At 37.1% G+C, this 27,502-nt stretch overlaps 1 protein-coding gene across 3 annotated transcripts in view; it reads right to left on the minus strand.

Annotated features, from left to right (window-relative positions):
• The window catches only part of LOC134228116 (hybrid signal transduction histidine kinase M-like), a 480,207-nt gene that overhangs the window by 123,579 nt on the left and 329,126 nt on the right, over positions 1 to 27,502 (minus strand). The window lies entirely within an intron of this gene.

Below are 27,502 nucleotides of genomic sequence, written 5' to 3' on the forward strand. Positions count from 1 at the left end.
GGAGATTGTCTTTGAGATGTGCTCGTTGAACCGAAGCTTACTGTCCAAGGTAAGGCCAAGATCCTTTATGGAGTTGACTCTCAGAAGCGGTTTAAAGGAATCGAAAATGTCACTGGATCAAATGCGATGCGTTATGGTCCATTTTTGAACCTCAAATAGTTTGCCTGCGTTAAACTCAAACAAACTCCCTCTTACTACTTCCGAGTATCTATTATTTGAAAACGGCTTAGATTTCTTAGTCACGAACAACAATTATACGCGGTTTTTTACAGTCTACTCTGTGTTTCGCTTTTGGAGTATTGAAGTCCTCATCTAAGACTTCTTCCCCAGAAACTTGTTCCATTCTTCTTAACATTTCCTGTTCCCAATTCAAGTGATATCTAACCGCGTGAAAAAAAACCTTGAAGAAATGTGTCATCATTTCCCATAATTCTGGATTTCGGCGCCCCCCTAAGCCCTGGTGCTCTTGGCAGCGGCCAACCTGACCAACCACACGCTACGGCGCTGGCTACAGTCCATCGAAGAGGCGAACTCGCAGGCGAGAGGTCAACATGTTTATTTGTTTATTTATAACTAGCAAACCCGACGAACTTTGTTTCGCCTAAAATTTATTCATTCTCTGATTAGTTCTCGCATTATGCAGAAATTTCTGTTTTATTTGTATGGGAGCCCCCCTTTCCAAAAGGGGGAGGGGTTTCAAACCATCTTGAGAACCTTCCCCGGCCCCAGAAACCTGCATACAAATTTTCACGCCGATCGGTTCAGTAGTTTCGGAGTCTATAAGGTTCAGACAGACAGAAATTCATTTTTATGTATATAGATTCATCTGACATCTAATAGTCTTAATGAATAACATGAATATTATCTTAAATTAGGTTCTGTCTTTCTAATCGGTTCACAAACTGGGATGTGCAAACTCCAGAATCGAATGAAGCTTCGATCGATGAAAACAAACAAATCATGGTACATGGGCTGGTTATAACCAAATAGAGTGCGATAAAATCCAGTGTGCAACAATGTCCGCTGTCCCAGCATTCTTCCAGGTACGCGGAATCCAATCTACGGAAGGAGATGAGAGCATTCGATTTATTCGTTCAGCAACTTTACAATCAACGTAGCCTGCTGAATTTTCCATCGCCGATCCAAGGTATCAATACCAAGCGATTGGCATCGTTCGGGATAGGCATGGAGATTCGCGGGGTCCCGTCACGGAAGATGCCTCAATGCGAGCCTGGTGAATCGTTTTTGGATACGCCCGATTCTCAGATTCCATGTTACGTCGTTTGGCGCCCATACAATGGATGAGTTTTCGAGAATTGACCTTACAAGGGAGCAATACAGTGCCTTTAGACGATGTGGATCAGTGAATTCCTTTGCAATTTTAGTCACTAATGGTCCGTCAGGTCAGCAATGTTCTGAACATTGATACACTCACCAAAGATTTGATCCGTCTTCGAAAAGTCAAACGAACGCAACGCAAAATTATCAAGGCCAGAATGAATGGTGGATCTCAGAAATAATGATTTTTGCCAAAAGATCAGCATTCTCCCAGTCTGTGCTAAGCCGTTCTGTAAGTTGACAAAAATTATGAAAAACCAAACGTCTATTCCATCGTTGACCGTTAGACAACAATAGCTCTATGAGTCGCTTGATAACTCCTGATGAGAAGCCTGCTGAAATAGGCAAGCATTTCGTTAGCTCACAGTCTTGTCATCCCACATGCAAATAATCTCAACCAACTTCCCCCTCGACTTCTTGGAAGAGTTGGGGATAACAGCTGACGAACTATCGACCTATGTCAGAACCTCCAAAAATATGAAGGCTGCAATACTCCTATTGAATTTCCGCGGAAGATACTTTTGAATCTCTGAAGAAAATCGTTTTGTATAGCAAATTATTCTTGAATTTCCACTGGATTGTCTTCCGAATTTCTGATGGAATTTTTTTTTTCATTCCATGATAAATTCGATCTAAATGTCAATGGGATCTGGAGATTTTCAGCATCAAATATTATTTTTGAATATAGGTGAACGGTTCGGCACTTCATCTCATAACTCCCATTTCCATCCCATCAAAAACAAAGCAATGAAAAGGAATTTGGTTTGTTTTTTTTGTGTTTTTTTCAGCAGTGAGCACGCATGTTAGCAAAAAGAAGCGATAAGATCGGTGTTGTATTTATTTGTTTTGCGATGAGATGAATATATGTTCAGTGAGATAGAAAACGGAACAATTCCCTTAGTTGTCTTAATCAGGCTTCATCGGAAAATAATTCAAAGCACTAATCAGTTGACTAGAAGTAGAATCTAGCACGTATATGCACAGTTCTCATGCAGTTTTTGGTAGGAATTCGAAAAAAAACTGACATCCACTGGCTAGGTGTTAGTGTCTGTTTCTGAAATCTGGTAGAACCGATACTTCAATCTAAAACTGCACCACGATATACTACCGTTCTAAAATGTATTACTCTTCCATTAAGACAACAAACAAGCAACGGACCATTTAATCGAATTTCTCTATCGAACAGTCATTAAAACTTTTCCACAACCATTTCATCGGCCATGTTCCATCCGTTGTTGCATTGCAAATGAAGTATTAATCAATCTCCGGTGCGAATTGCACATTTCGAAGTCCAACATCTCAATCGCCAGTCCCAGATCCTTACCCATCCAACTGTTGTGGTGTCCCGAGTTGGCCCTCTCTTGGCAGCGATAATCAACTTCCTCAATCAGTCTATGCAGGCCGCAGACCTGAGGAACCGGCACCGGGCGGGGGTCATGAATATTCATTCCCAGGAGGAACTTGCCGTCCGTTCTTGGTTCTCGGGCAGTTCCTCCGCGCACCGTGTGGATGTGTGTGGTGCTAAACGAATGCAGCAATAAATATACCCGCTGCTGAGTCCCGTCCTACTCGCCTGCACATTGGCTCGAACGGGTGCGGCTGCTCCTTGCGGTGTCTGCGGCGAGCAGCGCAGACGTCGAGAGGAAAATTATTTAATTGAAGTATCTCAAATATCTTAATTCGTTTAATAAACATGTAAAAAGATTTAATTAAATCCTACACACAACGAGCGTCGTCGACGCGTCCGTTGTTCGTCGCACGGACGGGCGTTGTGATGGAGGTGCGAGATGCAGTTGGCAATGCCTTTCCCAGACGCGCGGAACAGCTTGGGATTTGCGAATTGCTGAATTCGTTTCGTTGTTTTCGTTCCTCCGCGGAGCGAGCAAGCAAAACGGATGCGAGGTTAAAAGATTTATGAAATCGTAAAGTATTGGTTCATTTAAATAATTGAATATGTAAATTATTCATGTTGCGGGGAGCTGTGCTGATGGAGAGGTCGAGAGCGCCGTAACAGGAATGACATTTCAAATAAATCTACCTTTAGGGATGGTGGAATTCGGGTTGGGGCGGAAAGTGTCCAGTTCAACGCAGTGTAAAGAGGAGAAGGGAGGGGTACTGGCCAAATGTCCGTTGTCCAGGCTAGGCAATCGTCCATCCATCATGGACCGTGTAGTGCACACCTACGGAACGGGACAGACGCGAAAGACAGTGCAGTTGCTTCCGAATGGATAGGTTCGCGCGAGCGTGGGGCTATTAATCAAATTTAGACACGGCGGGAATGCCGTTTTGCAGTGGAATTTAAAACACTTGTGGACCACAGCGAGACGCGAGTCTAAATACTTGCACAATTCCTTGACGGTCTTACCGGATCAGTCTTGGGAGTGAAAGTCTTCGGCGGATGCTGTAGAATGAGCGGCGGTAGATGCGGGACGATATATAGAATATCTTGTTTCATTACATCAGTTTTATTCGCCTGTAAATCCCGGATCGTTCTGACGAGCTCCGTTTGTCGTCCATTGCGAGCGAGGTTGGAAAACACAGGGCGAGGGATAGAGTACGTAGTCCGTGCGCAAAAGTCGTAGATATTAAATTTATATCCCGCTTTTATCTTTCATATTTTAATGCGGTTTCCCGAGTCTCGTCTTGATCGCTTTCCTCCCCAATGACGCCCGCCGCCGTCTATTTCTTCTTCTATGATGGGGGTATTTTTGATGTCGGTGATGCACTGCTTGTAAAAGGGCTCCGGTCAGGTCCGGCAACGGAGGAGGGTTTGAAACAAAGAGATGGAAACGTTTCAATGCTGAACCTGAAACCCAGCCTGAATTATTTTATCCGTAGGATGGATGGATTCTTACGGCAGATGATGGGCATGAATGGGCCTCGGCTAGTCCTAGACCAGATAGACAGCATTGCATGAAATATAAATCACAAGTAACGCTACAACAGCTATATAATGTAGGTACATACTTTATTAATGCACATTTAATATTGATGTATTATTCGGTAATGACTTTCAAGTTGAAAAGGGTTCGTTGGGATTCCTGCGGGACCAGAAGCGGATGCAGCATCTTGAAGTGAGTGATTTTCAATTATGTTGGATGGATGGCCTCAACTACAAGATGCGGTAATTCCCATTCCATCTGTATGCTAATGCTGCAAAATGTGAAAAAGGGGAAATATGAGAAGCGTCATGACGCAAAATTGTCATCGTCGTTCAAAAATGTCAACCTTTCATATTTATTGAAAGAAAACAAATTGGTTCATAGTCGAAAATTTCAAAAAAGTTTTGTTTTGAAATTCGATTTCCTCCTTATCCGCTAATACAGATACCTACATAAATTTCGTTCATCAGCCAATGAGTTGAGGTTAAATTGTATTCCCATAATATCCCTTTTATCTCGTTCACTTTCAAACAAAATGTTTCTGTTTCTGACTAGAGTGAATTATCCGAAAATTTCAAATGTTACATCTATTTCCTGACCATCAGTTTCATTATTTGACTAAAAGAGACCTCCGATTTGCATTTAATTATTTCATTGGATATGAAACCGCTATTGAGATAACAATATTGTGAGTGTTGTTTATCATTCATTCTGCTTACTTATGGGCATGGGTCACTGGATGAAAAAGCCGATTTTCGCACGTCCATGTGCGTTAAGCCCAAAATCCAGACTAAATCTGACGAAGAGATTATTGCAAATTCACCACAACATGAGCGATTCCCGAGTAGGACACGGTATCAAGTTATGATCAAATTGAGAACAGTATTTGCTGCTAGTCAGTTTGAAGATTCAATATATCCGAACAGATGAGCTGATCATGTTTCTCCCTAGTTTTACCACTGATAAACGAAATCAAAATCCTGTTGAATTTTGAGAGCTGTTTCCTTTTTGGAACATCTCATCGGGATCCCAACCTCACAATCACCGCACTTGCACAAACAAAAACCACGACCCGTTCCACTACGTTCTACCTCGGACTATATAAATCCGATCCGCGCTGCCGGTGCCGACGCGTCGTCGCTCCTCGGTCGGTTTGACGCGAAGTCACCCCTTTTGGCCCTTTGTCTCGCGCGCGCTTTCTCTCTGTTTATACGACGGTCTCTACACCCCTAAACGGAACGGATTGCCCGGGATTTGCACTCAGATGTGTGAAACAACACAACAAAAGTGCGGTGGCTTGGTTACGCTTCCACAGCCAACAACAGCAGTTCGGAACGGTTGTCGGTTGTTTGTGGTGATCCCCTCACCTACCTATTGGATGGAAAGATGTGAAGATCCTGGCTCGGTCAGTTCCCAGTTAGGGGTTTCATTTGCATCTCACTGGGTGCCACCGGTGAACCAAAACAAGGGCGTATTATTTTACTCCTAATTCAATCGACGATTCAGCGTTTCTGTGTTAGAATACAAACACCCCTTTCTGTGGGTAGTGGTGACATTGTTGGGATTAGCGCTCCTGTGTAGCCCAAATCGTTACTAGATTTGGTTTCAGAATATCCTGCCTCGGAAGGGTGTTCTCGAGAAGGGAAAATATCTCAATCAGTTTCAACATGAAGCAAGTATAAATGCACAGAACTTTAATTACGAATAAAAAAAAATCGTGGAGTACGTTTGTATTGCCAATATTTTAAAATTTAATTTTCAAAGACGACAATCACAAATTGATATGCAAGTTGAATTATTTAAAGCAAACTGTGATACAACAGGTATCAAAAGATTGGTTTACGATCGCATCTCCTTTGCAGATGGGAGATTTGTCACATGATCATCAATTTACAATTGTTCTTCCTGTGATCATTGTGGCATCGCAGAGGTAAACACGATCTCTTCTCTTAATATTCCATCCACCTTCCTAACTGACTGTAAGGACGTTGTTGGCGCCATTATTGATCATTGTGATCATTGAGTCACTTGAGATTGCACAGTGAGAATTATTTCAAACTTGCGTAACGTTTTTCAAGCTTGACCTCTTCTTCTTCTTTTTTTTATTGGCATTACATCCCCCACGGGACATTGCCGCCTCGCAGTGTTCATTCAGCACTACCACAGTTATTAACTGCTAGGTTTCTAAGCCATGGTACCATTTTTGCATTCGTATATCATGAGGCTAACACGATGATACTTTTGTGCCCAGGGAAGTCGAGACAATTTCCAATCCGAAAATTGCCTAGACCGGCACCGAGAATCGAACCCAGCCATCCTCAGCATGATCTTGCTTTGTAGCACCGCGTCTTACCGCTAGTCTAACATCTAGTCTTACCGCTAGTCAACATCCGCTTAGTGGTCAGTGAGATTCCGGTCAAGATGAAATAAAATCAGCAAACCGTCCACGAAAGGATTTTTCTGACCAATATTCAAACCACTCTGGAAGCCGAGCTTTTAGAAAGACAGGATTACCGTTTTCTACCGGAAGTCGCAACCAAGTTATTTTGAGTAGGAGATCATTGTGCATTTCGGTTCACAGATAGAAAAATCCACTGAAATTTACACTAAAAATCATGCACATAAATGGAACGCCATTATTAGCGTAATTCCATGCGGGATATAGCCTAAATTTATACAATATTTGACGTGAATCGTCAATATTGCATACAAGTTGTAAGCAAACTTGTTAGGAAGGGCACCATTTCTGCGTAGAAAAGCGTAAATTTCCGCACCTCAAGTTTTACGCGCTGTTTACTTTTCATTATTTCTTTCTGTGTTTATATCGGTAGAAACGTCGTAAAAGCGTAAGGAGAGCATTTTGGACGCTCCTCCCCTTCTTAACACCTAGCATTAGATAGCAGGCAGTACATTTCTAGGGATTTTATTCAAATGGGCGTAATTGATTTTGATCTTGGTTTTTGGAACAGCGATTCATTCAACATATTTTCGTCAACCATGTGTCCAGTAGAAAGAATGGATTCCAATCTATCTGATAGTAACGTTAATTGAACAAAATATGGTGAACAGAGAGAGTATTAGCCGTTTCAAATTTCAAGGTCAAATACAATTACGCCCATTTGAAAAAAAACTAGATTTACATAACAACCAATTGACCACTGGAGAATTTCCCGCTTTACGAAAAGTTTTCGTCTCACCAGGGTGAGAATCGAGCACACAATCCACAGCAAGCAAAATGGGACGATCCCCATCAGAGTGTTTCCAAAAAAAATTGGAATCTCTATACGATGCTGTTAACGCAACACTGATTTTGAACATTTACTGAACAGGAATATATCACGGGGAAGGACAAGTTTGCTATGGATGATCATTTCAAATGGAGAAAGCTGTCGAAATATGCTTCGTAGTAACCGAAATTTCGCTCCCAGTCAAACTGCAATGATGTTTCGACCAGTCAAGCCTTGTCAGTAGTTTATAACCTCTGCTATTTGGGCTTCGAAAAAGAGCTAACTTCGGAAGTCCATAAAAGAGACGTAGGATTGGAAGAAAGTAGGAGAATTTCTCAATTGCTTGTTTGAAAAAAAAATGCTGTAGGAAAAATAGCTCCTGGAGAAAACTCTACATGAGCTGTAAATATGTTTTATCTTGTTGAAGCTTGAAGAGATTTAAATTTGAAAACATTTTAATAACTGTATATTAGACCTCTTCATGTTTTCAAAAAGTATCAAAAAATCAACCGGTCAGCCCAGAATCACAATTCTTATGCTAAAATAAGCTTCCTGTCAAATTTTCAGCTAATTCGGATAAAATTCCGAGGTGGCTTAAGTCGATTTAGTGTTTTTGGGCTATTTTCAATTTTGAAAAAAATCTAACAAGAGATATAAACGCCGAAAACTATCGCAACAACCTCTATATAGAAGCTTTTGGTGTGCTCTACAAGTCTTGTGAACATTGCGATTCGTTCTGTTCACGTTTTGACCATGTAAAGGTGATTTTCGGGCTTTTAGGTGCATAAAAACACTGTTTCCCATAAAAGTCGTTGTTCTACAAAATTCTTTAATTTATAACAAATCATTGCTAATTTATTATATTATTATTCCTCTTTTTTCCTTGGACATTTGAGTAATATAATTGCCAATGTGCGATTCAACGTATAATTCTTAAAAATCAGATGCTAAACATTTGTCATAAAATTGCACGTAAGGATTTCTTCAAACAAGTCATTCGAACAAAACATAAATCAAATCATATGATATTTGATGCTTATAACAAACGACTTCCAAATTTGGTTCATTTCACCATATGTCTGTATGGTTTTACCATTGAGTGCATCGTAGTAACAAGTGAAATCAAAGCTTCTTTGTTCGAACAACTTGTTTGAAGAAATCTTAGCGTGCAAATTTATGACGAATGTTCAGTATTTGATTTTTAAGAATTAGACGTTAAATCGCACATTGGAAATTATATTACTCAAATGTCCAGGGAAAAAGGAGGAATAATAATATAATAAATTAGCAATGATTTGTCATAAATAAAAGAATTTTGTAGAACAACGACTTTTATGGGAAACAGTGTTTTTATGCACCAAAAAGCCCGAAAATCATTTTTACATGGTCAAAACGTGAACAGAACGAATCGCAATGTTCACACGACTTGTAGAGTACATCAAAAGCTTCAGTATAGAGGTTGTTGCGATAGCTTTCGGTGTTTATATCTCTTGTTAGATTTTTTTCAAAATTAAAAATAGCCCAAAAACACTAAATCGACTTGAGCCACCTCGAAATTTTATCCGAATTAGCTGAAAATTTGACAGGAGGCTTATTTTAGCATAAGAATTGTGATTCTGAGCTGACTGGTTGAATTTTTGATACTTTTTGAAAACATGAAGAGGTCTACTGTATATGAATAGGCTGACGAAGACGTTCCACTAAACAAGTTCCATAAAGTTTTGGAAAATTATGTCTATAATAATTCCAAGAAATTTCAAAATTATTGCTTCTAATATAAGCAAATCTGAGAAAACTATCAATCTTCTTCTTCTATATACATAAACATGAATTTCTGTCTGTCTGACCCTTATAGACTCGGAAACTAATGAATCGATTGGCCTGGAAATTTAGGTGCAGGGGTTTTTGGGCCGGGAACACAAATTCCTGCATAACTCGAGAACTCAAGCAAATGGAACCAAATTTGTCATGTGGAAGTTTTTAAAGACAAGATTTTTTTCTATGAAGTTCGAGAAGGAAGGAAGTCTCCCATACAAATTAAACAAACATTTATGCATAACTTGAGAACTAATCACGCGAATGGAACCCAATTTGACACGTTGAACTAAACGTTTTTGAAAAAATAAAAATAAAAATATTTATATTCTATAAATTTTGAAAATAAGGCCGATCAAAATATTTAAAAACAATTATGTCTAAGACCCCCCTTGGATTTTTTTGCCCAAAAATAGTATTTTGAGAACAAAATAAAATTTGAATAATTTTGTAGATTTTCAAAATATTTTTTAACAAATTAGAGAAGTTTTTGATTTTTTTTTTTCATTTTAATATTTTTTATCCCCCTCTTGAATTTTCGGAGACTAGTAGGACATAATTAATAACATAATTAAATATTTGTAACGGACAAGCTAAAAAACAAAGCTATGAGATTAAGGTACCCCGGGGCAAGTGGGACCTACAAAAACGCTAGTTCAGCAAAATTGTAAACGCGTACTTAGAAATCAGAACGCAAAAAAATTAAAAATCCAAATGTTCTAAAAAAATAAAATAATTTTAGTATTTGATTTTTTTTAGAAATTTCGAATTTTCGTTCAATATTCTAGTGATTGAATTTTTCAGAAGTTTATTTTTAAAATTATAAAAAATGAAAGATCTAAAAATTTCTGAAAAACTTATTCAAATATTTTAAATCTCTAATCATTTGAATTTTTCATTTCTTTAGAATTTAATAAAAATCACAGAATTTTATAAACTTATTTTTAATTTTAATTTTAATTCAGAATCATTTGAAAGTTTGAAAAATAAAAAAAATCCTTAAAGTTTTGTCTCAAGAATTGTGCACAGCTATAGAGATGTCTCCAAACGAAAGAAGAGGGGGGAGAAAGATAAAAAAGGGTAATGATAAAAGAAAGAAAAATAAAATTAAACATATAGTAGTAAAAATAGGGCATTGGGCAAAATTGCAAAATTGGAAACAAAATATAAAATGTTTATAAATTTTGACATAACCTCATATTTAAAAATGATAAATTTGAATTGAAATTAAAGAAAAAGCAAAAATCGTGAAACTTTGAGGTTTCTGCAAAGACACATTGAAAATAAGTCGTCGAGTTCAGTAAAGTTCAGGCGAAATCTAAACAGTAGAATTGTTCGGTAAGCAATTTACAGATTTTTGATGATTTTTCCAGTTGAGCAAATTATTTACCGAACAGACCAAATTCAGTGAAAATTAACTAAGTGTGTACAGAACGTTGTAAAGTTGTTTTTTTAAATTTGTAAATTTGGAAAAATTCAAAAATTATTAGAATTTTATAAGTGGAAGATTTTTTTTAAAACGTCTTCATTTTCGGAAAAATGAAAAATATTAACTATTGTAAAATTTAAGGAGAATTTAAAAAAAAATATATTGAAAAATTGAGAGAATATTAAAAGCTCCATAAGAGAAAAAACACTAAACAAGTAGAAAATGCCAAGGAACGAAAAAAAATTAAAGAATTAAAAATAAATGATTCCAATTTTGAAAACTCTAAATGTTTTAATTTAAAAAATATTAATGATTTATTAGGGGAATATGCAGTCGTGATAAAGGGTTTCGACTTTTCGTTTCGATCAGAATAAAGTAAGCATTTTTCGGGCCCAGGGTGAAGCTGTTTTCTTTGTGTATAGCGAGAAACGTCATTCGCCTACCAATATGTTCTCTGAAGTTAACCTTAGAAGATAAACGAAAATCGTGCCTATATTGGATGAAATTTCTTTTTCGTTCCATCACTTTTGTCTCTCACTCACTTTTCGCGATAATTATCGCAGAACACTTATAAAAATTGTATGGCCAGGGCGGGACTCGAACCCAAAATATCAACAATAATAGCCAAAGGGTTGCGCTCACCCTAGCCACACCACCACCACCATGTATGTTGGTACCAGGTTATTTGTACCACAAAGGTTACTACCGTTTGCATTGCTGGTGGCAACGTGGCAATCGATGTGAGGGAAAAACTTGCCAGGCTGTTTTTTTTCCCGAAAAGCGAATTATCACCGAAAGTTTTAGTGAGGAAGCATCCTGTGCTCCTGAGAATTAGTGAGCATTACGAGCCCTGGTCTTGATTCATTGATTGGGATTTTGGGACTTTCCAATTGGTCCTCTGCTGGTTTGGCCGTGACCTAAGTAACAAACACCCTTCGTCAAAATTCAAGAATGAATCAGTTTCAGAATCCAGAAAAAAAAAATCAAATTTTGTATTTGAAAATATTTTGTTAGGTTTTAAAATTCTGAAAACTTTGATTTTTTTAAGATTAGGTAAAAAACAACAAAAATGCAAAAAATTCCAAAAATTTCAAAATTTTTGGAAATGGTTTTTACCACTTTTTAAATTTCAAAAACTTAAGAAAATTCAGACGAAAAAATTAAAATAAAGAAAAAAGAGAAAAAGAAGTAAAGAAGATAGAAGAACAAAAAAATATACAAATTGAAAATTCTGAGGAATTAAATTAAATTGATGATTTTAAAAATTTAATTTTGATTTTGATTTTTTTTTAAACTTTATGAAACGCAGACAAAATTCAAATGGTGAGCATGAGCATGAGCATGAGCAGGTCAGCTGTAATTACACAGAGAACCAACAGATGAAGATTGGGACTAACATCTTCAATGTGTAAAAACTGATGACCCAAAAATAAGCAATACCAGCGCCGGACGTGTCCGAATGCAGGTATATTAAGGAATAGGTAGGAAATGTTGACATGATACTCGCTTTGATAGAAGCCGACGAGTCATCTGCACTTCCACGAGAAATCACTGGGATGTTGGATACATGGGGTAGGGAGCGTGGCTGAGTTCGTTTTGGTAAACGGTTTGCCGTGTGTAACGTAGTTTGTGGAAGTTTAAACAAAAACACAATCGAACGTGCACTAGTTAATCGACTTATCGACCGCACTTAGCAGAACAAAATATTTCGATGATCGCGTGATCACTCTGCGTACTAATAGAAACACACACGCACTAATTTTTTATTTGTTAATTAATTTAATTACTCGCACAACGCAGAGCCAAATATATCAATGATCGCGCTATCGTTCTGCTTATTAGAGGAAACCCGATCGGATGCGCACTAATGTTTCATTTGCTAATTAATTTATTCACCCACACAAAACAGAACAAAATATTTCGAAGATCGCGTGATCGTTCTGTATTTGTTAATTAATTTACTCATTCGCACAACGTAGAACAAAACATTTTGGTGATCGTGGGATCAATCTGTTCCTTCTATTACATTGATAGTTCAACATGTTTAAATATAATCTATGAAAAGAAAGACTGGCCTGCAATATTTTCGACATATAAATCTTAGTGCCTTAAATCTGACTTGCATGAATCAAGTACCGCAAGTTAAAGACGGTTCCACTGTCGAGGTCGGAACACGTATCCGCATAGTCACTTGATGTATAAACACTCAATCTCATCAACTTCACACGAATTATGAACATGAACATGAAATCGATTGGAACACGAGTCAAACAATTATAAAAGCGAGATAGTGTCAATAACATATAGTGATAGTGATAAATGAAAGATATGTCATTTTGTCAAATGTTTTTTGCAAACTCCAAGGACAAACAGCAAGGGCCCGGGAATTGGAACTTGTTACAGATGTCCGCACGGTTCAAACACACCAATGTGATTTCGAAGGCTTTCCCGGGCACGGTCCGCACGATGTCCAGAAAGGGCTCGATCAAACTCTGTCGCCATACATCACTCTTGGTTTGAACAGCACTCCTCACTTCATCAAAACCTCCGTGTGGGCATGACTTTTTCTAGACCTGTCTTCGATCTATTCTTAAAAACTGAATTGTTTATTTTTGAAACTTGATAAAAAAGGGCCGAATGTAAATTAGGGAAAAAAGTTGGCAACAAAATCAATCTCTGCAAATTTTTATAGGTATGAAAAATTATATATTTTTTTGAAATTTTGAAAACAAAAAAAAAAAACATTTAAGCGATGCCAAAAAGCTAAAATTTGAAAAATGGGCCAATTTTAATCAATTTCTAAAAAAATGTTTTTTTGTTGAGTAATTGAGAAAAATAAAATCTTGAAATTTCTATGTTTAAAAAAAAATTTAAAACAAAAACAATTTAAAATTTGATGATTTTAAAGTATGTTTCAGAATTTAAAAAAATCTATTGATAGAATTGCAACTAAATTACAATTGCAAAAAAAAAAACAATTTTTAAATAATTTGAAACAATTAAAACAACAGAAAATATTCAGAGCTTCTCTTCTTTTCTTCTACATCCAAAATTTTTCTAGTGGTTGAATTTTCCAGAAGTTTATTTTTAAATTGCAAAAATTTCAAAGATTAAAGAATTCTTCAAATACTTATTCAAATTTTTGAAATCTCTGATAATATTTTTTTTTAATTTTTAGAAATTTTATAAAAATCTCATGATTTTCTAGAATTATGAAAAAATCCAGAATTTCAATTTATGAATTATTATAAAGTTTGAGAAATAAAAAATCTAAAAGTTTTGATTAATTATAATAGTAGAATAATAGTCTTTCAACCTTTTAACCTAAAAGTTTTGCCTGAAGAATTGTTCAGAGAAATATCCACAAACTAAAGAAGAGGGGAATAAAAAGATAATAAAATGGATAATGATAAATGAAACAAAAAGTTAAAAAGAGAAGTAAAAAAATAAGGCATTGAAATATACCAAAAATTTGAAATTTCCATGTTTTTACAAACAAAAAAGATTTTTATAAAAATGTAGAAAATTTGTGACTTCAAAGCATGTTTTGAAACAGATTTGAAAATTTTGAAATCAAAACAAAAACTACAATTTTAGAATAATTTGAAGCAATTGAAACAACAGAAAATATTCATAGTTTCCACTCTTTTCTTTTACATTTCTTCAAATTCTTTTTTTTTAATTTCAGAAATATATATAAATAAAACAATTTTTTATTTTAAAAGAATATTTGTTTGTAGTTTTGTAAATACAAATAAACGATAAAAAAAATATAGAAGCGTTAAAAATTTAAAAAAAAATGTCATAAAAAATACATTTACAGCACCAAGTAAACTTCTGTGTTGAACTTAATTAATAATTAAAAAAACACACTAATAAAGATAAAAAAAAAAAAAAAAAAACCAAGTAAACTGATGCGAAATTTTTAAATTCTAAAATTTTGATTGTTTCAATGAAAATGCTACAAAAATTATTAACCTTCTTTTTCAGCAAAAGATTTCAGAATTCAAATTTGAAAAAAATTAAGATTCCGACGATTTAAAAAACTTAAACTATATTAATAAGGCTTGCTCAACCTTCAAGCCATGGGCCAATATTCAAAATTAATATCTGCTGGCGAATGGCAAAAAAAATCTCAAAAAAAAAACCGACAAGATTGAACTGCGTTCAAACAAATTTTTTTTACGTAACGGGCTTGAAAATTCGATCAGAAACATAGAATTGTTGCCTACTCTAGAATAAACAACGCATATTGTTTTCACAATCAGTGGCCAAAATCAGCAAACATGATTTGAAGTTTTTTACTATTCTTGAAAAGTGCTAAAATGCTAATTCTATGTGCGGGGAAGTATAACTGTGATTGCTTTTCCCTTCTAAGAAGTGTCACAATGCCAGTGTTATCCCGTCATTGTCAATGGCGGCTCCATCAGTTGTAACGCCACTTAAGTTTTTGAGGAATGTCCAAGCCCCTTCATACAGGTCTTAACAGCTTCTCTCGGGTCTTTTCAGATAGTCGTTCCACTCATTGGTATCAAAGTTGTCGATTTCTCTATGATTTGACGATGATCACCAGCTCCCCTTGTAAAGACAACTACCTGTCCGCACCACCATATTTACAACATCAGTTTGGTCAGTTGAAGAGAGAGAGTTGAATTTGAAGCAGGCGCCTTTTCACGTAACGTAGTTTCAAATCTTCGCAATATCTTTCACTAACCGTGTTTCGAGGCAATGCTACTGAAGGTGACTTATTCCTTAGGGCAACCGATGCCGATAATATCCGATGCGCATCCCGTTCTCCGTCCTTGAATAGTTTCATTCGTTCTGCAAAAATCGCAAAAAGAGCCAAATTGGCTCGTACTGCATTTTTCGGCTTCGTGTTTGTCAGAGTGAAGAGAGTTTGTTGCTTCGATAATCCACTGTTCCACCAATAATTTGAATCAATAGTAAAAATTTAAATTAAATGAGAATCTTATCTTTGAAGCTCCTTTAACATTTGTTATCTTCCTAGTTCGGTGTAAATAACGTATTTCGTAGCTTGCTCGGTTGCGTAATGTCGTTTCAGATCATACTCCTGCAACACAGCAACACTTTCCGAACAAATTAAGCAAACCGACTTTCTTTTGTTCAACTTGAATACGCGGTTTTCCACATCAACATGTAGTTTCTTTGGACTACTTGGGTCACTCAATCCAGCCATTTCAAAATATGTAAAATATATTTTTTTGTTCCAAATACGAATAAAAAGAATTATTGGAGCACATAAAGTAAAGGGTTTTTTTTTTTATTTTGAAACAAGTGATATCCTACAGTATATAGGGGGAGATCCCCCAGCGCCGGACACCTCCCAACACCGGACATTTCTCGAAACGATACTTGCAGAGGTGCTTCCACCATCTAATGTAGTGCAAAGGATAGCTATTTTACCTGTAGGAAAATTGATCTTTAGGTTGAAAGCTTTGTTCAAAATTTAGGATTGAAAAAAATGGTCATGATAACGATCATGATTTGTTAGATATGCTTTGTAATTGTGGTGCAAAATCAATTTCGTCTATCCGGCAGCTGTCTCTCAGCTGTCCGGACAGTGAAAAGTCATTTTTGCACCTGTTTTGTTAAACTTACTTCAATTTAATTGCTTCTTCTTACTAAAGCATCAGGAATAAATAGAACGCTACAGAAATAAGTAGAACGAAAATTTGAAGATGGCATTGAAAAAAGGTGAGAATTCGGAGTAGGATGTAAGAAATTTAGCTGGAGAGTCGAATAAGCTCTATTAACACATTTTAATATCCACAACTCAAAGCAAGTGAAAAATATTGCTATTCTAAACGATGTCTCTACTCATATAATAGCAACTTCGCTATATTTGAACATGATGCAAAGTGTCCGGTACTAGGGTACGCTTTTCTGAAAGGTGAAATTTTCCTCCAAAATTCATCATTAAAATACATTGTCGCAAAACGTGTTCAAATGCTCATGTATAGTTTGTATGATTCATCAATGATCATATTTTGTGTATATGGTATACCGGTTAACATAATCCGTATAGTTAGTGAGATTTTCGTTAAATGGCTTAGGAGATCTTGGGATCTCCCCCTAATAATAAATTATAAAAAAAGGTTAACGAACCATACAGATAAGCTTGTGGGCCGGTTATAAAGTATTTTCTACCACGGCGCGTGGGCCACAAAAAATGGAGCCGAGGACCGCATCCGGCCTGCGCGTCGTACTTTGGGCAGCTGTGTAAATACTCTAAATTGAAAAATCTTCGTAAATTAAAAAAAAAATATGTTAAAAAAATATAAAAAAACCAAAAATTAAAAAAATTTAAGTTTTTTAAAAAATTGTAAATTTTAAAATTCATTAATATCACAAAATTCTAGAAATTTTGCCTTAAAATATTTCTAATACTCTGACCAATGCATTCAACTTAATTACCAGGTCAGCAAAACTGCATTCGTTCAATCCACATTTTTGTATTAGTTACATGATCTGCCGATGCATGAGTGAATGTCGCTTGCTTTTGAAAGCTTACGAATAAAATCTGCGGAAATGCGTAATGCACAGGCAAGACTTGAAAACTTCCCAACCAAAACAAAAACCAAAATTCAAAACATAACGCAAAATGTGTAGAGAAACGATGATGCTTTTAACAGATTACATCTGCCTTGGCTCGGCTAACCAAAATCAAACCTTCTGTGAAGTGAACTTCCAATATGGTTCTGAGTGGTGATAATACGTACCTGAAAAAGAGAAAGAAAAAGACAATCAATAAACATCAATAGAATTTTACACTCGTGTTGGTGAAATCATTCTTTAATTTCTATCATTAGATACTCACGAGCGAGCAAGCTCGTTTGCGATTACTAAAACGCTGAGAACGTTTAATCGGGCCGCGATATTTTGTAATAATATGTTTTCTTTGCAAAGAACGTCAATTCACTATTTTCATTGATTCAAACGATGATTCTACTCATGAATATTTTTTTGGGGAGTAGAGTGTGATGTGTTTTAACTCACACTTAATCATCCATGAGTTCTGAGATTTTGAGTTTCTCCAATACACAAGAACAAATACAAGCAATGCATTGCATATGCATAATCTCAAACTCAAAATTCTTTAAATTGAATAATGTTTTGGTTGATTTCTTGTAGAGACACTTTTTTCTATAGGTAACTGTAAATAATTTAATCCAACGATTAACCTTAGCATGACAGCAATCTTTGAGCAATAAAGTGAACGACAGAGCCCGGAGATCTGCCTCCAACAGACAAACTGTCTTGTCAGACCTTAACTGTCCCAGCTAATCCTGATTTGTCATCCTCCCTCACCAGCATTAAGAGAGAAAAAAAAGGGTTATCCTTTCCATCCGGTTCCCGGGAGACTCCGACGACAGACCTGGACTCGCTCGGACAAGGATAATAATCCGTTTTCATTACCTCGCCGTTTAATAAGCACCACCACGTGGCATACGTTCGTTCGGAGCGCGTAAGCCCCTGACGACGACGGCGACGACAACAACAACGACAAGATCCTAATCGGATCCACTTGACAAGAACGAGGACGACGGCTGTCGATGACAGCGACAAGCATCAACCGGCTGCCGGATCGCCCATCAACAAGCTCGTTCCTATTGTCGGATTAATTCCGGCCATGTAGATAGATAGCTAATAAGTTCTTCTGACTTTTCCGATCCGTTGCCACTGGGGATGATGCGGAATTGGAAAGTACTTATCGCTCGCAAGAACTCGGCCATGAATCAGCAGAACGTGGCCCCTCCGGTTGCGGCCGCCCGCAGTATCCTTGGACGGAGTGGGAAAGTGGTCGTACTTTCTTCCGATCCCTCGGAATTACCAGCGATTTTAAATCTGTATAATTCTTTCCTCTCGGCACCGGATAAAAAATATAACCAAGGGGGAAAGAGCTTGCACGCTGTATTGTGCTAACCCCAGATGAATCTCAACTCGCGAAATGGAAAATAAATGTTCGCAAAGAATAGACAAGTGGCACTGGGACCGGGACGATGATGTCGAGGGCTAAGAAATATAGGCAGGATCAAATCTCGTCATGTTGCTTCCTTGTTCCTAAATTCAGGAAAAAAAAATCTTCCCTGAGTGGCTGCTACTTGAGACATTCTTTTCCACAGGCTGCCGCAGCAGTAGCAGCAGCAGCAACCAGTAGCAGAGGAAGACATTAGCGATATTTTCTTTTGACTCCGCAACCCGGCGCTGGAAGTGGAACGGCACTTAAAAATTCGCTGAAATATATGGGCAAATTTGTAACGTCAGCAATTTCCTTCCGTGCGACAATGATATCAGACTCAGGCATTAGTCTTCCAGGCACGAGAACCATCTTTGCAAAGCAAATACGCTGAGAAAGGCCGACCCCGGCAGGAACAAGTGGGGGAAAAAGTTATTAAGATCCAACTGTGGAGCCCATCCTGGTGGCGGTGCTGCTGCTGCTGCTGGTGGAATGAATCCGAAGTCGAGTCGGGAGCCGTTCGACAACAGGAGCAGCTTTCCTCGCTGAAAGGCAGAAAGGAAACATCGTATAAATTTTATTGTCTAATTTACTTCCTTCACGCAACGGTTTTAATGGGAATCCATCAAGTTTTTTTTCTCGGGTTTTTTAGAAGACTGCGTGAGGGAGTTTTGTTCTAGACCGAACTTGGTTGTAAACTCTTTCGTTCTGGTGGAGCAGGAGGTAGGAAGAAGATTAAAGCTGAGCTGAAGAAAAACAATTGAAAAATTAGTAAAAATTGTTAGATACTGGATAAATAGAAAAGACAGTTAAAAAACACTTATAACTGATTTTCTGAACTTCAGCAAACAATAATTGACATTACTTGGCCAGAATGGTATGGGTACATAACAGTTGCTGTATTATTATCGGAGTCGGACGTTTCGGGTACCTTGGACAAATGGCAAAAAGATTGTGACAAAAATGCTAGATGACTAATTATGTGTTTTTCTTGATATATTATTTCAAATATTACAGTGTGGGTATTACACCGACTTCTTTGAAATAAATTACTCTAATTGTACAAAAGTTCCAACTTCCCATTGTCGTGTAATTGCGGGGCAGACGGAATTGAAATTAAGTGAGTAACTAAGTAGCAGTAGAACATTGGATGTTTACTGTACGTTCCGGGTACTACTAATCATGAGGTTTTCCTAAAAATGTTGGCTTCTTCTCTGCACATCTCGGAAAACATTACACTAAACGACATTTCCTGTTAACGTTCGTGTACCAACAATCGTGTCACCTCTCAAGAGTGACATCTTATTTGAATTAGAAAGAACTCGTCATAAAAGCTGCTGCTCCTTTTCCAGCGGCACCATACAAGACAGAGCCAGGACCCGTTCCAGGAATCACACGACTAAACTGTCTTGCACTTTCTCCAATTTGCACCTCCTAATACACAGAAAAACACTCTAAAAGCTCTTGGCTCGCTTCTCGTACCGTGGTGTTGACAGGAAAATTTCACTAACCCCGTCCTGCCCTCCCCATCTCATTTACTCAAGTGTCCATTTCCCTCGTACTGTACTCCGAAGTGAAGATATTCTGAACTTTCGACCCATCGCCATCGTCCTTATTTGGTAGCCGTCTTCGTGATCCCGTCGGACCTTCCCGATGGCAAGGACGTTTTTCCGAACCAACACACGACCATTCAAAGGAAAGATGCTCGGGGCTGTGTGCTTTCACTTGCCACCAACTGGGTGGACGGTAGCGGCGCCCTAAATGATTTATAATGGGTAATGGTTTTAGAGCCCATTAGGAAACAACAAAAAAAAAATGTTTTTAATGTTCGCCTCGTGTGCTTGGTGCAATGGCTGCAACCGGCAGAGTGCCATTGCTTGCCGGTAATTTGGACGAAGATGCGCCATGGCCGGCAATGGCGACAACGACGACGACGACAATGACACTTGGGCTCATACAACTGGGATGTCACTCTCACTCGGCTCGGTTGTGTTGCAGCACGGTGTGAGAAGATGGTGGGGAAATGTGGACAAAATGGGTACGTAATCGAATTCCTTCTACTGATTGTTGGTCACAATCAACCTAATGATGAATAAGAGATCGAAGAAAATTTGTTCCAAAGGGAAATTCTTCGAAATTTCCAAAGCGTAATTCTTCGAAATTTCCAAAGGGAAATTCTTCGAAATTTCCAAAGGGAAATTCTTTGAAATTTCCAAAGGGAAATTCTTGGAAATTTCCTAAGGGAAATTCTTCATAATTTCCTAAGGGAAATTCTTCGGAATTTTCAAAGGGAAATTCTTCTAAATTTCCAAAATGAAATTCTTCGAAATTTCCAAAAGGAAATTCTTCGAAATTTCCAAAGGGAAATTCTTCGAAATTTCCAAAGGCAAATTCTTCGAAATTTCCAAAAGGAAATTCTTCGAAATTTCCAAAGGGAAATTCTTCGAAATTTCCAAAGGGAAATTCTTCGAAATTTCCAAAGAGAAATTCTTAGAAATTTCCAAAGGGAAATTCTTCGAAATTTTCAAAATGAAATTCTTCGAAATTTCCAAAGGGAAATTCTTCGAAATTTCCAAAGGGAAATTCTTCGAAATTTCCAAAGGCAAATTCTTCGAAATTTCCAAAGGGAAATTCTTCGAAATTTCCAAAGAGAAATTCTTAGAAATTTAAAAAAGGGTAATTCTTCGAAATTTCCAAAGGGAAATTCTTCGAAATTTTCAAAGTGTAATTCTTCGAAATTTCCAAAGAGAAATTCTTCGTAATTTCCAAAGGGAAATTCTTTGAAATTTCCAAAGGGAAATTCTTCGAAATTTAAGGGAAATTCTTGGAAATTTCCAAGGGAAATTCTTGGAAATTTCCAAGGGAAATTCTTGGAAATTTCCTAAGGGAAATTCTTCATAATTTCCTAAGGGAATTTCACCCGAATTTTCAAAGGGAAATTCTTCCAAATTTCCAAAAAGAAATTCTTCGAAATTTCCAAAAGGAAATTCTTCGAAATTTCCAAAGGGAAATTCTTCGAAATTTCCAAAGGCAAATTCTTCGAAATTTCCAAAAGGAAATTCTTCGAAATTTCCAAAGGAAAATTCTTCGAAATTTCCAAAGGGAAATTCTTCGAAATTTCCAAAGAGAAATTCTTCGAAATTTCCAAAGGGAAATTCTTCGAAATTTTCAAAAGGAAATTCTTCGAAATTTCCAAAGGAAAATTCTTCGAAATTTCCAAAGGGAAATTCTTCGAAATTTCCAAAGGGAAATTCTTCAAAATTTCCAAAGGGAAATTCTTCGAAATTTCCAAAGAGAAATTCTTCGAAATTTAAAAAAGGGTAATTCTTCGAAATTTCCAAAGGGAAATTCTTCGAAATTTTCAAAGTGTAATTCTTCGAAATTTCCAAAGAGAAATTCTTCGAAATTTCCAAAGGGAAATTCTTTGAAATTTCCAAAGGGAAATTCTTCGAAATTTCCAAAGGGAAATTCTTCGAAATTTCCAAAGGGAAATTCTTTGAAATTTCCAAAGGGAAATTCTTCGAAATTTCCAAAGGGAAATTCTTCAAAATTTCCAAAGGGAAATTCTTCAAAATTTCTAAAGGGAAATTCTTCGAAATTTCCAAAATGAAATTCTTCGAAATTTCCAAAAGGAAATTCTTCGAAATTTCCAAAGGGAAATTCTTCGAAATTTCCAAAGGCAAATTCTTCGAAATTTCCAAAAGGAAATTCTTCGAAATTTCCAAAGGGAAATTCTTCGAAATTTCCAAAGGGAAATTCTTCGAAATTTCCAAAGAGAAATTCTTAGAAATTTCCAAAGGGAAATTCTTCGAAATTTTCAAAATGAAATTCTTCGAAATTTCCAAAGGGAAATTCTTCGAAATTTCCAAAGGGAAATTCTTCGAAATTTCCAAAGGGAAATTCTTCGAAATTTCCAAAGATAAATTCTTCGAAATTTCCAAGGAAATTCTCCGAAATTTCCTAAGGAAAATTCTCCGAAATTTCCTAAGGAAAATTCTCCGAAATTTCCTAAGGAAATTCTTCGAAATTTCCAAAGGGAAATTCTCCGAAATTTCCAAAGGGAAATTCTTCGAAATTTCCAAAGGGAAATTCTTCGAAATTTCCAAAGGGAAATTCTTCGAAATTTCCAAAGTGTAATTCTTCGAAACTTCCAAAGGGAAATTCTTCGAAATTTCCTAAGGGAAATTTTTCGAAATTTCCACAGGGAAATAACTCGAATTTCCAAAGGGAAATTCCTCGAAATTTCCAAAGGGAAATTCTTCGAAATTTTCAAAGTGAAATTCTTCGAAACTTCCAAAGGGAAATTCTTCGAAATTTTCGAAGGGAAATTCTTCGAAATTTCCAAAGGGAAATTCTTCGAAATTTCCAATGGGAAAATCTTCGAAATTTCCAAAGGGAAATTCTTCGAAATTTCCAAAGCGTAATTCTTTGAAATTTCCAAAGGGAAATTCTACGAAATTTCCAAAGGGAAATTCTTCGAAATTTCCAAAGGGAAATTCTTCGAAATTTCCAAAGGGAAATTCTTCGAAATTTCCAAAGGGAAATTCTTCGAAATTTCCAAAGGGAAATTCTTCGAAATTTCCAAAGGGAAATTCTTCGAAATTTCCAAAGGGAAATTCTTCGAAATTTCCAAAGGGAAATTCTTCGAAATTTCCAAAGGGAAATTCTTCGAAATTTCCAAAGGGAAATTTTTCAAAATTTCCAAAGGGAAATTTTTCAATATTTCCAAAGGGAAATTCTTCGAAATTTCCAAAGGAAAATTCTTTGAAGTTTCCAAAGGGAAAATCCTCGAAATTTCCAAAGGGAAATTCTTCGAAATTTCCACAGGGGAAATTCTTCGAAATTTCCAAAGGGAAATTCTTCGAAATTTCCAAAGGGAAATTCTTCGAAATTTCCAAAGGGAAATTCTTCTAAATTTCCAAAGGGAAATTCTTCGAAATTTCCAAAGGGAAATTCTTCGAAATTTCCAAAGGGAAATTCTTCGAAATTTCCAAAGGGAAATTCTTCGAAATTTCCAAAGGGAAATTCTTCGAAATTTCCAAAGGGAAATTCTTCGAAATTTCCAAAGGGAAATTCTTTGAAATTTTCCAAGGGAAATTCTTAGAAATTTCCAAAGGGAAATTCTTTGAAATTTCTAAGAAATTCTTCGAAATTTCAAGGAAATTCTTCGAAATTCCAAAGGGAAATTCTTCGAAATTTCCAAAGGGAAATTCTTCGAAATTTCCAAAAGGAAATTCTGCGAAATTTTCAAAGGGAAATTCTTCGAAATTTCCAAAAGGAAATTCTTTGAAATTTTCAAAGTGTAATTCTTCGAAATTTCCAAAGAGAAATTCTTCGAAATTTTCAAGGGGAAATTCTTCGAAATTTCCAAAGGGAAATTCTTCGAAATTTCCAAAGTGTAATTCTTCGAAATTTCTAAAGGGAAATTCTTCGAAATTTCTTAAGGGAAATTCTTCGAAATTTCCAAAGGGAAATTCTTCGAAATTTCCAAAGGGAAATTCTTCGGAATTTCCAAAGGGAAATTCTTCGAAATTTTCAAAGTGAAATTCTTCGAAATTTCCAAAGGGAAAATCTTCGAAATTTCCAAAGAGAAATTCTTCGAAATTTCCAAAGGGAAATTCTTCGAAATTTCCAAAGGGAAATTCTTCGAAATTTTCAAAAGGAAATTCTTCGAAATTTCCAAAGGGAAATTCTTCGAAATTTCCAAAGGGAAATTCTTCGAAATTTCCAAAGGGAAATTCTTCGAAATTTCCAAAATGAAATTCTTCGAAATTTCCAAAGGGAAATTCTTCGAAATTTCCAAAGGGAAATTCTTCGAAATTTCCAAAGGGAAATTCTTCGAAATTTCCAAAGGGAAATTCTTCGAAATTTCCAAAAAATTCTTCGAAATTTCAAAGGAAATTCTTCGAAATTTCAAAGGAAATTCTTCGAAATTTCCAAAGGAAATTCTTCGAAATTTCAAAGGAAATTCTTCGAAATTTCAAAGGAAATTCTTCGAAATTTCAAAGGAAATTCTTCGAAATTTCAAGGAAATTCTTAGAAATTTCCAAAGGGAAATTCTTCGAAATTTCCAAAGGGAAATTCTTCGAAATTTCCAAAGGGAAATTATTCGAAATTTTCAAAGGGAAATTCTTCGAAATTTCCAAAGGGAAATTATTCGAAATTTTCAAAAAGGAAATTCTTCGAAATTTCCAAAGGGAAATTCTTCGAAATTTCCAAAGGGAAATTCTTCGAAATTTCCAAAGGGAAAGTCTTTGAAATTTCTAAAGGGAAATTCTTGGGAGTTTCTAAAGGGAAATTCTTTGGAATTCTAGATTGAAATCGTTTTCAAACCCATCATTCAAAACAACAAAAACATATATCTTAGGCAATCGGATGAAATTATGTTTTATACTGTGCTCAAAGCTCTGCATACATATATACAAAGACATACAGGCATCAACCCCATCTCGACTCTCGATCCTTCATTCTCAAAAATTTAAAACAAACTTTTTCGTCGCTACTACCCATATCAAAATTTCGTGATTGGAGTGCTTACATAAGCTTTAGGTAAACCATGTTGTACGAGGAAGGCACACGTATAACGCTCATATTGAATAGAACCTTTTCGAGATTAAATTAAAACTGCCATCTAACTGAGGTTTCAAAGGAAACTTCCGCGTAGTATATTTCGGGAAAGAGATTTACTTCATCGGAAATCATTCGACGAAACTCTAAAATGGTCCATTCTTGGAAGTCGTCAATCCATTACAATCCGTTTTTGATCAACGAATGATCAACTCTTACGTACTTTCAAAATAAATATGCAGCATCCAATTATTTAAAAATTTACTTTCATTTTCTTTTTTCCTTAATTTTTCATCTTTTATTTGCGACACACAGTTTGAATGGTTGTGTAACTCATCAACTGAACATATTTCCCAAATTGAAAATATCAATCAACAAAAAACAGTTTAAATCCTTTTTCTTCCATCGGACGCTTTTCTCACATTTGCCACAAGTTTTTAACCCACTGTGCTGCCCAGCGGTCACGAGGTTATATGGTGCGATGATTGCATGTGCCTGCGTCGTCACCGTCCATCCCGCCGCATGCCCGTCGCAGCACGGAAAACGAATCCAAACCCCGGACGGGTATTTAACCAACTTTCCGTCCCGTCAGCACTAGTTTGCACGTTTTCAACAAAAATCTATATCGATTCCCGGCAGGATGGGGCAAGCAAAAAATAAAAACTAGCAGGAAAACCACTTACGTCATCCAATTCAGCGTGCCAACCCACATCAAACGGGATCTTTTCCGAGCTGGATGCTACCGGTTGGCAAACAAACAGAGAAAAAATAGAGAATTCGAATGGGAGGTCGTATGTATAACGAACCCCATATTGGCCCTGCGGGGATGTGCAGTGTGCAGAAGACAGAATGCTTTCGAGAAGTGCATAGCATCGCATCTGAGCCCGGCAGCCACACTTTGTCATCCCGAGCAACCGACGACGAAGATTGCTCCACTGGATGGTTTCCCTGACGTTTCGCTATGCCGAATACGGCGAACTTGGCGTAGAACCCTTTTCATCAGCACAGACGAGAAATACTGCTAGGTGAATGAATCATCCAGCTGTTCGATCTTTCACTTTTCCATCTTCCGGTTGACCCCCTTTTCCTTCCAGGCCATGCCGAGGCTAACTAAATTAAATATGCTTCCCTCGTCACTTCTTCCATCCGACCAAGTACACGACCGACGGAAGGACACACGTCCAGGTTCCGGTGCCCTGTCAAACCGGTGAAAAATGCATATCCGAGCAAAGATGCCTCCTTGCCCTACGGAAGGTTCAACATAAAAGACTGCGAGTGTGCGACCCGGGAAGATGGAACCGACCTCATCAATCCCGGTTCCACCGACGACGACGACGACGTAAAGCTCATCGCACAAAAAAAAACGGCAGAGAAACTGCTGATAAAATGCTTCGTCAAATTAAATTCAATTCATTGCTCTGCCCCGGTCCGCCTCGCAGTCGCAGTTAGTCACTTCCCACGCAGTTAAACGGATCCATTTTCAGCGCGGTTCTAATGAAACGATTCCTGATGACAAACGACAGCGTTCATACGACACTCAGTCAACGCGGCGGGTACGGAACCCCGGTACGGCAAGCGAAAGTGGCGATAGTCGTCCATCCATCCATCCATCCATCAGTCGTCGTCGATTTCCGCGAAAGGTCCTCTCGAAGCGACGACAGTCAGCCATCAACAGCAGGCGGTTCGCCCAAGGATGGCAATCAGCGGGCAAGGAAAACAGTCTCCGCGCTCTGCTTCACAGGGAACTGAGCTTCGAAAAAGGCACCGAGCGCTCTGGGGGCGGCCGATTGGATGGATAGATAGCGACCAGAATCTTCCGAGGGGATGACAGGGGCTGTGTTTACTGTTCTAATTTACATCAATCAAATTACATCAATCGGAGCGTTATTTTACCGGTGAGGAATGGTTCTCGGGCCGGTTAAATTTTTCCGGGGAATTGCGACATGAAAGCGCGACAAACGATTCCAGTGAAATTGAAGAAATCAGCACCTTTTCCATGGTAGAAGATAGAGCGGGGGCGTTTGATGTTTCGCAGTATCTTTCCGACGAATATCCGGTATTTATGTCACACAATAAATATTTCCACTAGTAAGAACACAATGACAGTGATTGGTCTATTGGGCCCATTTCCAGAGGAAATTCATCCGAATTTCCAGAGGAAATTCATCCGAATTTCCAGAGGAAATTCATCCGAATTTCTAGAGGAAATTCATCCGAATTTCCAGAGGAAATTCATCCGAATTTCCAGAGGAAATTCATCCGAATT

The sequence above is a fragment of the Armigeres subalbatus genome, chromosome 3 (genome assembly GCF_024139115.2).
Source record: "Armigeres subalbatus isolate Guangzhou_Male chromosome 3, GZ_Asu_2, whole genome shotgun sequence".
Taxonomy (NCBI): domain Eukaryota; kingdom Metazoa; phylum Arthropoda; class Insecta; order Diptera; family Culicidae; genus Armigeres; species Armigeres subalbatus.